Source organism: Paroedura picta, chromosome 2 (assembly GCF_049243985.1).
Source record: "Paroedura picta isolate Pp20150507F chromosome 2, Ppicta_v3.0, whole genome shotgun sequence".
Taxonomy (NCBI): Eukaryota; Metazoa; Chordata; class Lepidosauria; order Squamata; family Gekkonidae; genus Paroedura; species Paroedura picta.
The window spans coordinates 85,395,860-85,411,609 of record NC_135370.1 but is presented as its reverse complement, the minus strand read 5'-3'; the positions used below and the strand labels follow the sequence as shown (position 1 = coordinate 85,411,609).

The following is a 15,750-nucleotide window of genomic DNA, read 5'->3' as shown; positions in this document are numbered from 1 at the left end:
TACAACACACTTCGGGTGTCATTGTCTCCCATCACTCCCAGCTCAGGGTTCCCATTGATTTGTCATTGTCATGAGTTAAAATTTCCATGAAAATAAAATGTTCCTTATGTTCATTGTTGTGGCGTGTCTGTATCTTATTTTGAAGGGCTGTTTAAACATTACCATAGTGATCAGAGAGCAATAGGGCAGTGGTTGAGAGTAGAGGAGTAAACTACCCCCCCCACCAGGCCTCAGTAAAAGGCGTTGAGTGGTCCCCGGCATTGAGTGGTCCCTGGTGATAAAAAGATTGGGGACCACTGGTATACGGCACTGGTCAGACCGCACCTGGAGTACTGTGTGTAGTTCTGGAGGCCTCACTTCAAGAAGGACGTAGATAAAATTGAAAGGGTACAGAGGAGAGTGACGAGGATGATCTGGGGCCAAGGGACCAAGCCCTATGAAGATAGGTTGAGGGCCTTGGGAATGTTCAGCCTGGAGAAAAGGAAGTTGAGAGGGAACATGATAGCCCTCTTTAAGTATTTGAAAGGTTGTCACTTGGAGGAGGGCAGGATGCTGTTTCTGTTGGTTGCAGAGGAGAGGACACGCAGTAATGGGTTTAAACTTCAAGTACAACGATATAGGCTAGATATCAGGAAAAAAATTTTCACAGTCAGAGTAGTTCAGCAGTGGAATAGGCTGCCTAAGGAGGTAGGGAGCTCCCCCTCACTGGCAGTCTTCAAGCAAAAGTTGTATACACACTTTTCTTGGATGCTTTAGGATGCTTTTGGCTGATCCTGCATTGAGCAGGGGGTTGGACTAGATGGCTAGTATGGCCCCTTCCAACTCTATGATTTTATGATTCTATGTGTTTTGGATTCAGCTGAATCCAAAACGGTATGACTTTTTGTTTGTGTGCACATGCCTAACAAGCAAGGTAAGATCTAGGCTAGCAAGAGTGATCCTGGGCAAGAATGATCCTGTGTACAAAAGTGGCATCTGTGCACACCCCTCCTCCACAGTCACACTCCTTGTAAAGTCACACTCAAGCCTTTTTTTAATGGAAAAGAGCTCACTAGGTGTCTATTCAGATGAATCACTATAACAACAGATATAATAGACTAAAAAACAATGCAACTTTTTCAGGGTGATACATGAAGGGGGAAAAGAAATTATTTCTATAGCTCACAGTTTTTCAAGAATCATACATAATTTGTTGCTGAGAAGAAGCAGTAGGGTCAGATTATTTTATCCTTATACCAAATGAACAGGAGAGAAGGAACTGAGTCTGCATATGAATTCCTGGCTTTCTTTGGAACTGTAGGACTACTATGATTTCTATGATCCTCAGTAACTGCCAGAAGGGCACCAAAATAAATAGTTTTCTTTGTTGAAACTCCTTTGTAGATACTTGATACTTGTGATAACTGACAGCCATAATCAGGGAGTGAGCCTTAACATTAGGAAAACGAACAAGTGCTGTCAGAGAACAGGCAGACTTGGAAATGCTGTGACACGCTACTGGGGTAGAGTGGGGGAGGTGGATGAATCTACCAACCTTGTCACAAGCATGAGAACATGAGGGAAAGGCTGTAATTGGAAAGGCTGTCACCAATAGCTGCTGGCGGCCAGCAACATTGGAATACCAGAACCCATCCAACTATAGCAGTGGATTGTACTGTGATGCCATTACGTATGCAAAATGCTGACATATTCAGACTAAATCCATATTCATGAAAATGTTAAAAGAATATTGCAACGGGGGGGGGGGGGTCCAGTTTTGTATTCTGTGTCAAGCTATTTCAATACAAGCTGTAAAACTTGGGTTTTGTTTGTGTTGCCTCCACAAGCCAGCCCTCTTTGACTCTCTTTTTGATTCCTTTTGACAAAAATGTTGGGAAAGGGATTCAGATCTTGCTCACTGCTGCAACTTAACACATCAGGGCATCACAATATTATACGAGCTAGTTGCTGACCATGATTGGTCAATGCTGAGTAACCAATAGAGTCTGTGGGCATTGAAGCCAAGAAGCCAGCAGCTCCTGTGGCAGAGGCAACAGAAGAGCAAAACCTTTAAGTAGCTCAGGACCTCCCAATGCATAGCTTGCCATCCTGAAAGAATGGGGGAGGCAAGATGGGAGGGGAAAATGAAAAACAGCATGACAAAAACTCTGAGTCAGCAAAATACTGAAGTATAAAAAAAGAAGCTGCCAACTTAGTTCCAACACAGGTACCGGAATTTCAAGAAAATGAGTAAGGATTTCTCCTCTCGCAAACCTGAGATAAAGATGCATTTCCTTCTGAAGCCATACTCTGAGCCAAAACACAAAGCAAGTGAAATTTGGGGCACAGCTCAAGGTCTAAATGATTTCAGAAACAGAATCACAACAAAAATATACGAGGGCCTTGTGGCACCTTAAAGATCAACAACATGTCTTTCTAGCATCAGTTTTCGTGGACTAGAGCCTACTTCTTCAGAAGCCCTGAGTTTATCTTCCATTACGCTGTCATTTTATTTTGGGGGTATGAAACATACAGCAGGATCATGAGACCATGAAAACCAGGAAATATGAGATTGAAATGTAATTATGTAAAACTCTAATCAAGAGAAATGGAGATATCATTCGCAAGTTATGCTATGTTATTTAATATTTAATGCATGTAGTGGCCCAAAAGTCCCAACTTTCATTCTAAAATCATTAATAGTTACAGTGAGATAAAAATTCCATGTCTAAATTCCTTTGTGTCAGCGGAATCACATTCTGTAGATTGGAACAGCAAAACATTTAGCTCCCATCTTCCATTCTATGCATTTCTAATTTATTGAAAATGTGAAGCACATGGCAATAGGTGTCTCATTCCTCCAGTACTTCTGTTATTTAGAGGTCATGGTCTCCTGGAAGGAAATGGTAGATGGCATATAGTATATTCAGGGTGTCTGACTCAACAGACCTTCCAAACCAGCAGATAAATCCTGGTTGGTGCCTCTTTCACACAGAATCAATCAATTCTTCCCTTGTAGTAGGCTGAAATATAGTATCCATTGCTGCTATTCTCTCTTTATAAATAAGGGAACATGAGGGAGAGAGGAAGAAAGGGGGGGGGGTACTTTAAGGAAAGGAATGGATTTGTTTTTTAGAGCGGCTTTTCTTTCCATACCATCAATATGGAAATAGAAGATAAGGGCTTGTAACAGCCAAGAGCTGAAGAGTGCATTGTGTTCCAAGCACATGAACCTAGCACAGCTAGCTCCCATTAAAGCTAACAGGAGCTGAATACTCACAAAAAGAGAACCCAGCTGATGTGCTTCTGCTCCAAGGTTTACAGGAGGGGAGGGAATTATGTGTTGTCTTATTTCCCTGATACCTTTTTGGACTGTCCGTTGTCACTATTCACGTGGGAAAATTGAAATGAAAGAGAAATGCCAGTTAACTGAAGCTGCTCATATTTTAACATCACTGAACAAGTTCCCCTCAGCAGCCACAGAACTGAACCAACGCCTCAGCAGAAAAACCAAGCTGAACCCATAAGAAAACTAAAAGGACAAGGGGGCAACAAGAGCCATAACAAGGGCTGAAGGAGAAAGAAGGGAAAGGTCCGCACCGCAGGTGAGGTAACTGGCACCAAAGGAAAGAAGTATGAGGGGAAACGTTTGCGACTGACTGGAAAGATTCAGGAGCATATGTTCTCTGCTGGGGGATGCACAGCAAGCATTCTCTCCTAAGGGAGGAACACATGCTTCAGCTACCAGAAAGGAATGGAATTGCTCCCAGCTGGGTTAGCTGCATGTGACATTCACAGCAGTTCAGAATGCACTCTGTGTGATACTTGATGGGTGACATCAGCAACGCACCGTCTAACCCTTCTCTGACCCTGAGGGGCTCCTCCGTACATTTTCAGCCTGCATTCCATCTGTCAATACATGGGCAATGCGCCGGGATGAGAAGCTAGGCAGAATGGACCACACAGGCACATGAAGCTAAATCTGCTGCTGCTGTAAACAGGGGCCACTCAGCCAGACAGGTTCACCTATTATGAAGCACCATCACTTAATGACAACACAAAGGACTTTGTAAAAAAAAAAGATGCATATTTCCATCTTACATTCCAAGTTCTTCAAATAAAATCACACAGCTGAGGCAATTTTAAGTAGCCACTTAGAAGGATTACATTATCACACTTAGACTCCATTAGCAAGTATTGGGAGCTAAGCTAGGGCATCCTTCCTTGCTTTGAAAAGCTCAGACTCAGAAAAGCCATATGGAAACGTATTGTAAAGAACAGTAGGAGATGCAAGAAACAACTACAATGGGGAGCTGCTCAGCAACATTAAAACTATAATACTAGTTTGGGTTTTTTACTTCTATAAATGCGCTGTTTTGAAAGAAAAGGACTATGAGATGATGTACAGAAGTGCTTTGAACACTGTATACCCTATATAAATGCTGAGGGTGACTATTATGATAGACAAGTTCTAATTTAACACACTATTTTTTCCATGCAGGAATCATGCAGTTCTAAACAGAAGCATGAGGAAGAATCAGGGTCAGCACAGGTCAGACAATGAGAGATCCATAACCGGTTCTTCCCAGCATTTTAACAATGCTTATCCAGAGATGCATAGGAGGTGAAGACAGGGCTCAGTTTGAAACACATCCCAACCTTCACACTTACTAGTTCCCAAAGGAAAAAAGATTGCTTGACATTTTGTTTGTTTTATTTTCTTAGCGGAATAACAGCAGGAAGGAAGAAGGAAATTCGGTTTCCCCTGGTTACATTGGACAAGGTGGGATGCAGTCAAACCTTCTCTTTCCCTCCCATGCAAGCCTGACTTTAATTAGGCCCCAGTATAGCTTTAATTTACATTTTTTCAATACAGCGAGGATCTAGTTGTGGAGTTCACATCTTGTTTGACCCTCAGGAAGGGAAAGACTTGGAGCACCAGCCAGCTGCTGTTAACATCCCGTAATTGACTCTATGCCTTGCCCTTTTCTTGTAGGTAGCCTAAACTGGCCTAGAAGCAGAAACCTGTAATGTAAGACAAAGGGGGAAAGCTGCAGGGTTCTTAGCTGTGGCGCCATAGCCTGGAGCTGGCTGGAAGATGTGCCGGCTGGCAGAGAGAACACACCTGCCCTACACTCAAAACCTTTTCTTCTCCTAATTATCTACATTGCATTGTGTCTTGTTAGATATTTTGGACTGCCATTAGGGAGAAAGATAGCACATTAATAAGTTCATAAAAATATCATGTTTTGAAAAAAATCCCACCAAGTCTGCAAAAGAACCTCTCACTCAGTTGCCATAAAATGTTCCACTCCCTGTTCTTAACTCTCTCCTATCTAATAGGCCATATGTGTACATTCCACAGAGGCTGGGGCACAGGAAGTGTCATTGTGATCCCATCACAGTTGTTCTAACGTTGCAGTAATCCAAGTGACAGACTATTCTTTCTTCCGCATATTCCAGAAATTGTTTCAGCCTCTCTTCCTGCCAAGCAGGTGTTAAGCCTCCAGGCCCATCCTTTTCCTCCACCACATCTCTCATCTCTTTATGTTCCATTTTTATAACCTCCCTTCATACATTGTAAGATCTTCCACATGCCCACAAAGCCTAGGCTGGTGAAAGAAAGTACGTATTATGTGAATGATTAGGATTACGGGCTCTTTCAGTTGAAGTAACAGCCATACAGAGCAACATAGTCAAGAAATAGTGCTTATATTTTCTTTGGACCCCAAGTCAAACTTTCTTTTAGAATAAGCTAAAAGTTATAATCCAGTGTTTTAAGAAATATTCTAGACTTGCTGCCCAGGGTCACTGATCAGTAGATCTTTAAACCCTGCCCCGCGGCACAGCACGCCGCGGAATAAATAAAAGAGTAAGGGTTCTGTGGCAGGAGTTAGGGCGGGACCCGTCCGGGATAAAAACTTGGAGTGCCACTCAGGGGCCAAGTGGCCAATTGGGAGGCTCGCATAGCTGTGGATCACGCCGCTCAGCCTCCCCCGCCCAGAAAAGCACCCCATGGATCAGGTAAATCCGTGCGGGGGGGAACCCATGCTGCGGGGACGCTGTCTGGCCCACCTGGGACCCACTCCAAGGGCCCTGGGACTCGGGGGGAGGGTGGCCAGACTGCCACCATCGGGGGGAGGGGGACCATCCAGGAGGGTAGCGAGGACCCCAGAGGCATGCTAGCGCCCATTGTATTTCATCATACAATGGGCTTTGCCTCTAGTCTCTCCATATTAAGACAAGACATCCAGGCTGCATTCAAATGATACTCATCACCATGATTAAAGAAAAAAGTATACCCCCTCAACATGCTTCCACTCAGGCATGTGCCTCCTTCTTGAGCTGAGAACTGTGTTTAAACACTGTTTCCTGTTAATTTTAATTCAGGAATGAAAGCATATGGATTAACTAGGCTTATTTGAGGGCCAGGTAACCAGGATTCCAGCCCTACATTAAATCCTAATTTTTAAGATTCTGGTTAACAAGGAGAAAACCAACTTTGCTCACTTCCAGGTTTGCACTGCATTGCCAGAGTTGGAGCTTTGCAAGACTTCTCGCCTCAAAAAATAAAGGGGAGTGGGGAGCATATACAAGCAAGTCAGGTTTGTGCTCCTTTGCCTTCAATATGGTGGGTGTCATGTAGCTCCACCTCTGTCTTTGTTGTGCTACATACCTGCTTTTTCCAGATCCTTACTTTGGTTTCCAGGGGATATTAGCCACTCTGATCTCCCTGCCCCCAGTAGTCTGCTCCCAAGAGATTCTGTTTATCTGCAGGTGTTATCTGTATATGCTTGTCTGAAGGTCAAATGGCTGTAACATCTTACTAGCACCACAGTTTTAACTCTCTGCTCTGGATTTTCTATGAAGATAAGAAACTGTGTTCTGTGGGAAAGTGCTTTGGCATGCTAAATGTGTGATGGGCAGAGGGAAGGATTGTGTACATAAACCCTGGGTTTCTACTGGCAAATTGTTCTTAGCAATTCCTGCCTATTGCAAAGACACCTATAGAGCTCTCTGTGGACCTCAATAAGCAACTTTTGGACTTTTCTCAAAGAAATGCCTCAGCTTGCTCTCCTTTATATCTCATGTCTCAGGGAACAGAGCAATATCCATGTGCTGTCCTATAAGCCTTATTCTGGACATGCAAGATTGGGATAACAAAAACATAAATTTTATTTTCCTCCTAGCTTGGATAGCCCAGGCTACCCCAATCTCACCATATCTTGCAAACTAAGCAGAGTTGCCCTGGTTAATACTTGGGAAACCATCAAGGAGGTCCTAGGGTACCACATAGAGGCAGGCAATGGCAAACCACCTCTGTTAGTCAGTTGCCTTGAAAACTCTACAGGGTCACTGTATGTCAGTTGTGACTTCATGACAAAACAAAAACAAATCCCCGTGCCCTCCTTTGTTTTATTACTTTATTAGAACTTTAGAATTAATAGCTTAAATCAAAATGGATAAAAACTTAAGTTGGATTGATAATAAGGGATTATAGAATGTTAACATCACTGGCTGTATAAGAAAACAACAGTCCCCTTTAGCAGTATGAGCCAATTTGCTTATTTACCTAATTCTGAAACAACTTTCAGTAATTCAAAATCAACAGGAATTGTGTCTACCTAGAGAATTCTAGCAATCAAGTAAATGTGATCCAATTAATTTTATTTGCAATACAATGCTTCCACAAAGCCTTGCTGTAGCACCAACAGCAAAATGTTCCATCTTCACCAGATATATGTTGGCTTCAGGAAAAACAAGAACTGACATGGAAACCAGGCTTACAGTTTACATTTTAAAAACTTATTACTGGGAATGAGATCAAAATGCATTTGATTTCCAATAGATGGATGGCTGCCGGCTGAAGTGGGAGACTGTCATCTCCTATTTGCAATTAAAACCATGGGAACTTTTGCTTAATTAAAACTGAGAAACCATGGAGAGCTACAAAGCAGTAGTTTAAAGTGTATTGCTCATGTTTGCTTGGGCGGCACATAAATAGATTGGAATGATACAGAAGATTAGTGTGGCCCCTGAACAACAACATACAAATTCATGAAATGTTGCATATATTTTAAGCAGGTTCAATCCCTGCCATCTCCAATTAAAAGATACCAAGCAGCAGAACTGCTAATGGCCTCTGTCTTAATACCACAGACAGCCAACACCAGTCAGTGAAGACTGCACTGGACCTGATGGTCTATAAAAGCTTACCAGAAAATCATCATACAAACAGGCATCCCACCATACATACGAGAGATGGTTCAGAATTTCCTTCACCACATGAAAACAGCATCCCTTCTGGGCAAACTTCCCAAATGACTTCTAGCTGTATCCCTGAGAATATCCCACAATGGAACTGTCATGTTGCCAGTTTCTCCATAAGCATGGTGTCGTGGTTCGGTCCTTGGTGGCTTGGGAACGGGACCGAACCCCGCCATCAGAGGCGCCCGCGATCACGGAGGTAGGGCATGGTGATCATAGGCAAGCCGGCAGCTGGGCGCCCCACCCGATCGTTGAGGTGGCAATGGCCGCTAAAGAACCTCAATGTCCCCCTCCACCTTTTGACAAGGGCCCGGAGATGGCCCTTTGTTCCAGGAAAATGGGCCATCAGGAACCCCGGAAAACCTCGCATATGTGCATGAGTCATGATTGTATCAGCATGTTCCCTCCGCAAGTACTGGGTGGGGCAATACAGCCTAAGGAGGTGGGTTTTGTATAAAAGGGAGCTTCCACCTGGAGTTCGGTGGAAGCTCTTACTCCATACCAGCGGACTCCACGTTGCTGAAATAAAGCTTGTTCCTGTTGTATCGTTCACCAGGCCTGGCGTGACGTTTTCTTCAAAGGGGCACCCTGTTTTTTCAGTTAGCAAGCGGGTTCCCGACACATGGATCTTGGGAAGGGAGATTTGCAATGCAGTAGTGAGTTGTTCTAATCTCCATGGCAAGAGTAATATCTGAGCCACTCAGAACTCAACCTTGGAGTCTGGAAGACAAAGTAGAAGACTATCTTCCCACGCAAGTATGGGCACCAAAACATGGGCTATATTGTATAGCTTCATAACGTCTGATTTTATTTACAGAGAGAAGGAAACACTTGAAAAAATAATTGCAAAAATAATCAGAAAGGGGTAAAATAAATAATAGTTTTTAATCTTTAATTTTTACAATTATTGAGTAAAACTTAGAGGGGGCGGGGGCTGACTGCACTTGTTGCTATTTCCCAGGTTCAAACAAACAAATGGCTAAATCCCACTGAAAATCTGCCTCCCTCTCCTCCTATGGCCCCAAATGCTCCTCCTCAATGCTGTTTATGTCAGATGGGCACCAGAAACAGCATAAAGTAAGAAGCCTACATAGAAGGGGAAACTGGCAAAGATCCATTCTTCATCCATTAATGGAAATTATAAGTAGAACCCAATCCTGTGTCCATTTTTGTTAATGTCTTTATTATTTGCATTTATATGACTGCCCCTCCCAGCGAGCTGGCTCAAGGTGGTTAGCAATAAGGTAATTAAATAGCATAGTCATTAAAATAACATTAGAAGAATTAACTATCATTAATTTAAAAATTTGTAACATATTAAAACAGATTAAAACACCTTGCTCAATTCCATAACTGCACCAATATCTGAAGCCATGTCTTATAGATGCTTTTTGTTTATCTCAGAGGAGGGTTCATTGCAGGAAGAAGCCAACTGAATGGGGTTACTGATTATTGATTATTGACCCAAACCAAATATCTGGTGGAAGAGCTCCATCTTGCAGGCCCTTTGAAACTGAGCCAGCTCCTGAAGGGCCTGCAGCTCTTCTCAGAGCTCATTCCACCCGGTGGGGGGGGCCAAGACCAAAGAGCCTCACAAATAAGCCTTACAAGTAAATCTCCATACAATAAAAACTTTAAAATCCTAAAAAATAATCTGAATAAATTACCACTCGCTTGCTCTGTTGAATAAGCGCCCCCACAGGCCTGAAGTCACAGCAGTTGGAAATCCAGATTGGTCACCTGACTTCAGGGTCATTTGCCACAGAGAGTGCCAAAGCCGTACTGCGGTCAAGTAACTGGAAGCAGAGTTGAAATCCAGGAATAGAGTCAGGGAACAAGCTGAGGTCAGGAACCAGGAATGAATACAAGTCAAAATCAGGAACCAGTGATGAAGTCAGAAGACAAAGCTGAATTCAGTAACCAGGAGTCAGTCAAGCAATGTTTTGCTGTAGTGAACTGGAACACCATGCATCTGGGAAGCTGGGCAGGGAAAACATGCATTGCACCCATGAAGAGAGGTGCTTCAAGCCTCTTCTTAAGTACAACTTGGCTGGGGGGAGAAGGCTTCAGTCAGTGGGTTTGCAGCTGGGCCTAATCCTCATCTGAGAAAGGAGCTGCTGCTCCCCATCAAGACGGACAGCATACTGAAAGCTGGGCTGATCTTCTGACAGCTGTCAGATTTGCATACTGTTGCCATCACTACTGCTCTGGTGAGTCCTCTAAGCTCAATGGGGTCTTGTCCTGTGGTTTTACATAAGGTAGTACATAGGGCTGGGGCCAGGCTGCTCATCATCTGGGGGATTGGGCTGGCCCTGATCCTCAATATGCTCCTTGATGGCAGGAGGTGCAGGGGGTGTGCTTGGACCAGGCAGTGCACCTAGGTCAGCTACTGCCTCTGGGGAGTCCTCTGGCAGCTCACCAGGCGATGCAGTATGTGCAGTCATGACACCTCCCCAGCCACAGGGGGCTGAGCTTCAGGTCATTTTGTTGGAGCCACTTCACCATGGCTTGCAGGCACCCAGGGGATGTTTTTGGCCATCCTCTCACTCACTGATAGTCCTGGGTGACATCCAAGCCAAACCTCCATCAAGCTGGCCTAGAGGGCGCATAAAGATGTTGAAAAGAATTGAGGAGAGAATTGTGCCTTGTAGAACTCCACACTGGAGCTTTCAGTGGCACAATTGTTCTTTCCTGACAGCAGTCCTGTGACCCTGACCATGGAGAAAGGAGATCAGCCATTGTAGGGCTGTCCTCTGTATCTCTGCATTGGCGAGGAGATCTTGCAGCTCATGGACTACTTTGTAAAATCTCATAGTAAGATCTAGTAATATCAGCGGCACTGAACCACCTTGGTCCAAATATCTTCAGAGGTCATCTGTCAGAACAACCAGAACCAACTCTGCCCCATGGTTGGGCCAGAAGCCAGATTGAAAAGGGTCCAATACTGAATGTCTTTAATCGGTTCACAATTAAGGGATTTTTTGCCTCATCATGCATACGTTTATTTCTATCTCGGGACAATCGGGAGAAACCCTTTCCCAAGTTGTCTTGGTTTGCACTACCCATGATAATTGCTGTTATCAGCAAAGATGGCTGCTTTGCCATGTCAGATAATTTATGAACAATTTAAATGCCATCAATCCCAATACTAATACCCATGGAACCCCATTGTGTGAGAGAAGTTTATGCCCAGCCTCTGCCATTAGGGGCCGATGCAGTGGCTGCACCACCTCCGAGGCCAAGGCAGTAGCTACACTGCCCCTGCCACGCTGCCTCCAAGGAAGAAGCAGAGGCAATGCCCATGGGCCCACCCAGTGTAGGGGGCCCTGACCAAGTAGCCCCAGAGCACCTATGTGTTCCACATACCCTCTGAGAGCAGAATTTTTCTTCACTAAGTCATGGTTCTGTATTTGCTTAATAATTCTATATTTATCAATTTCCACCAGTTTACCTAGAAATGAAATTATGCTGACTGTATTTTTATCTACCATCTCTTGTTTCCTTTTTTAAAATTGATGTTAATTGACTGTCTTTCAAAACTCTGGGAGGCCAGTTTTACCAACAAGTTTAGGAGATTGAAAATTTCACATTTGAGTTTCTTAAGAAACCTCCAGTCTATGCCATCTGAACCCAATGATTTGTTAATATTTAATTTGTTAATTAGTTCTAGAACACTTTTCATTGCCTCTATTTAACTATGTTCTTCTGACACACTTCAGAAGATCTGACCTGAGTTTAGGACGTACACTGGGACACAGCCACGCCAAAATCATATCCAGAAAATATTGCACTGGTATTTTCCAGATATATTCAGATCTCCAAATGATAGGGGGGGGGGGAGGCAAGGAAAGATACACCTTGTGAGTTTTTCCACTAGAACCAACCCACAGTATTTCTGCAAGGTTTCAAGCCAAGCCCTGCATATGATGACGCATATTTCGTTATCAGTTATTAAACTGCAGGGCTGTTTTGCACATTAAATACATATTCAACAGCTGGGACCATATGTCTAGAAATAGAAACTATGAATGTCATAAATTTGTTTGCAAAATATGTACCATACACAATCCTTGTGAGGGAGGTGGAACTAGATGCAATTCCACATACACTTTGGGGCACATAATACACAAATCAGTTCATCAAAGCAAAATCAAAGCCTTAACCCACAGCTTTCATACTGGCTCACTTTGCAAAGGACATAATTTTAAAAAAACAAAGAACAAACTGATAGTTTATTTGCACATAATGAACATTTCTAAATCAGTCTCTTTTCCAGCAGCGTTGAGAGTTTACAAGCTTACAGCTCTTCAATATCGTTGGACCAGATACTCAACACACACATGTATCACTATTAATTTAGATTGAAAGGGAGAGGTGCCAAATAAACCTGAATTTAATTGGCTTGCCTTCAAAAAGAAAGAAACACAGGTCAGAATCACAGCTCTAACAAAATTAATTGGGATACTAGTGTTGAAAATAAGCTAGAGTTTTTTGTTACACAAGCACAGACAGGGGAAAAAAGAGAGCCCTCACATTAAAGATGTTCCCATGAAATCTATCTGCTCTCTCTTTTCGTGGTATTGTTGCCTCTGTTTTAGCAGCCTCTAAAATTTGATGGTTTGTTTTTATATTATGAGCCTTGCCTCACACTGAACGGCTGAAAACTTCTTTATGTCTTCTTTTACTGCTTATGCAGAGCTGGATAGAAATAGCATATTTCATTTGCTACCAACCATCACCATTCCTCCTCCCTCCATTTATGTTATTCTACTATTTTTTTTAGTGGTTGCACTGCATATTCTGAGCCAAGCAAGAGAAGGGAATTGCACTTTTCTCTCCATATGCTGAAATCTGATAATTTAGGTTGCGTCCCTACATAAGATAGGATACGGCATGTGAGCAAGTGATTCCTTTTTCCTTTACAAGCTCAGCTTAGTCAGGGTGAACAGACACACTTTGCTTCATATAATGAAAAACCCACATATCGAAGTAATGCACTAGAGAGGCCTTTGCTACATCTCAATTCCAGTCAAGCTGATCCTGCTCCCACCAAAAAAAATGATGAAAATTCTCTCACTGAGACTAGTCTTTGATCTGTAGAAATGGTTATTCCCTTATTCACATTAATATTCTTTCTTGAGAACTAATTATCACAGACTTCATTATTAGGAAAAACTAGGTTCCTTGACATTTCATTGTTTATCTAGGCCGCAGATTGTGGCCACACAGGGATGCTGGGATGGCAGAGTTCCTGGGGGCTGGAAGCAGCGGTGCTTGATTTCTTGCCACTCAGTGGGAGCGGAGGGGAGTTCCTGTCATTCCATACGGGCCACATGTTGATTGGCCATCAGGCCGCAGGATAGGTCAGGGGGCTGGGTCAGACCATCCCTTTATAGGAGGCTGTCTGGTGGCTCCTGGACTCTTCTCCGCTACTGGGGCACTGCTGTAACAGGTTTCTTGATTGTATGCCTTGTACTAATTTTGTATAGAATAGTATTGTTTTGCATATTCTTTTGTCACAGCTGGCAGTTATAGTGCATGGGGCAGCTCCATATTGGAGGGAGGTTGAGCTTGTGCACTGGACTCCCCCATATCGGGGGCCTCCATAAGAAGTAGTGGATGTTGAGCTACAGTGCCATCTCAAGTCGAGCACTTCTGGATCTGGCTGATGGGGTTGGGATTTCCTTGTGGTCTGCTGGAAACAAGATGGCTGGATCCATCCATGCTGCACTAATGCCATTTGCATGACAATAAGGCTGTGGCCATTCTCTTGCGAAAAACTGTATGTTGGTGTTGATTTTCTCATTCCATACCAAGGCCTATGCAATCACAGTCTCAGAGACTTGAAATTTGCTTCCATTTATCCCCTATGCATTTTAATTAATTTGTTTTACTCTGTATGAATAATAAATAACTGCAGTGTTGTGATATGCAACATGATTTGGCATATGCACACTGATTTTTTAATTTGTTTTACTGTCCCAGTACTCATACAAAAGGTTGTACCAATTTCCTCCAATTCCCACCCTTAGAACTTGGGAGAGTCCCACAAAGAGATGCCTGTTCTCAAGATCAGGGTGTACCAGGACTGATTCTGCAATTCCCCCCCCCCCTGTCAGTCCTGCTGAATTCAGATCAATTTGAACCTTGGTCTTTCTCCTTCCTCACCCCTCCCCAATGGAAACAGAAAGCCTTCTATACTTGATTGGGGAAGCTCATAGCAGTGAGGAGAGTAGTGGTCATGAAGCTGAACTACCTTTCCTGAACTGGCGAGGGGGGTAAAATTCAGCCGGCACTAGTGCTTTATTTCTTCTTTTCTGACACCCAAGCCAGCAGCGGCCTCTCAAAGAATGAAGCAAATCTCTGCTGAGAATAGTGTGGGCTTCAGGAGTGCAGTCACTTTAAAACAGGGAGGGAATTCTTGCAACCGGGAACCAGGAAGTCTTTGAACTGACACCCTGGCCAGTCAGGGAAGACTGCTTTGCTAAGTCAACATTGCAAGCAGGAGCAGTAAGTTAATTTGCAAAAAGGAGAAATCTACACTTATACTGGTAGCATTTTTAAAAATATCACAGAGGAAAGGTAGGGTCACTGCATATCAATCATGTATGTTGCAGAAGGGAAATTTAAAGCGCCCCAAATCAAAATGGAAAGCGAATTCAGTGTAGATGGGAGGGATTTATTTGGGCAGGGAGTGGATAAAAAGCCCCGTGCAGACTCGACCCTGCACAAAAAGATCCTGTTAATACCGAACATATCTTTATGAGTTGGCCAGAAAGTAAATGGTCTGCAGAGAGTGTTGTGGGTCAGTGGTATAGCACATGCTTTATATGATGAAGATCCTAGGATCAATCCCTGGTATTTCCAGTTAAAACATCTGAGGTAGCAGGGTTGAGAGATATTTCTTTGTCTGCCTAGGATCTTGAAGAGCTCCTGCTAGTTAGAGCAGACAGTGCTGAGCTAAATGAACCAATGATATGCCACAGGGTAAGGTACCCCCACATATGAAAATACGTTCTGTTCTATATATAATATCCACAAACCATAACATTCATCCAAACCAATCCAAATTCATCTGAGATGCTGTAAAAATGTGTATCATTCTGTAAGATGCCCAACAAAACCTTATTGGCATAAAGATTATTTTATCTTTCCAGAGCAGAGCTGCTAGACCAAACAAGCCAGACTGACATTTACGGAAGTTCCTTGCAGGAGTGCCTGTAGCAATTAAGATAGCAAAGATAAGCTTTGCAAAGTGGAAGCAGCAAATCAATTAAAAGCAGAATGTACACACAGCATAACATGACCAATCTGCTGCACAGCCTGAAAATAACAATAAATGTCTTGGTTTATTGGCATATTTGACAATGCAACACAAGTGAAGAACACCACTGATGGAGGTGTACTGCATTTCCACCCTTAACGCTGGGTGTGAAATGGCAAATCTGAGAAAACGACTGTGGGAGAAGAGTCTTGAAGCTTTCTTATAGATCTGGATCCAGT

The 15,750-nt window shown here is 43.2% G+C and overlaps 1 protein-coding gene and 1 pseudogene across 9 annotated transcripts in view; one reads left to right on the top strand and one right to left on the bottom strand.

Moving 5' to 3' along the window:
- Window positions 1–15,750, bottom strand: part of LOC143829878 (tetraspanin-4) — a 724,382-nt gene that overhangs the window by 417,369 nt on the left and 291,263 nt on the right. The window lies entirely within an intron of this gene.
- On the top strand, window positions 7,960–8,057 carry LOC143831040 (U6 spliceosomal RNA; annotated as a pseudogene).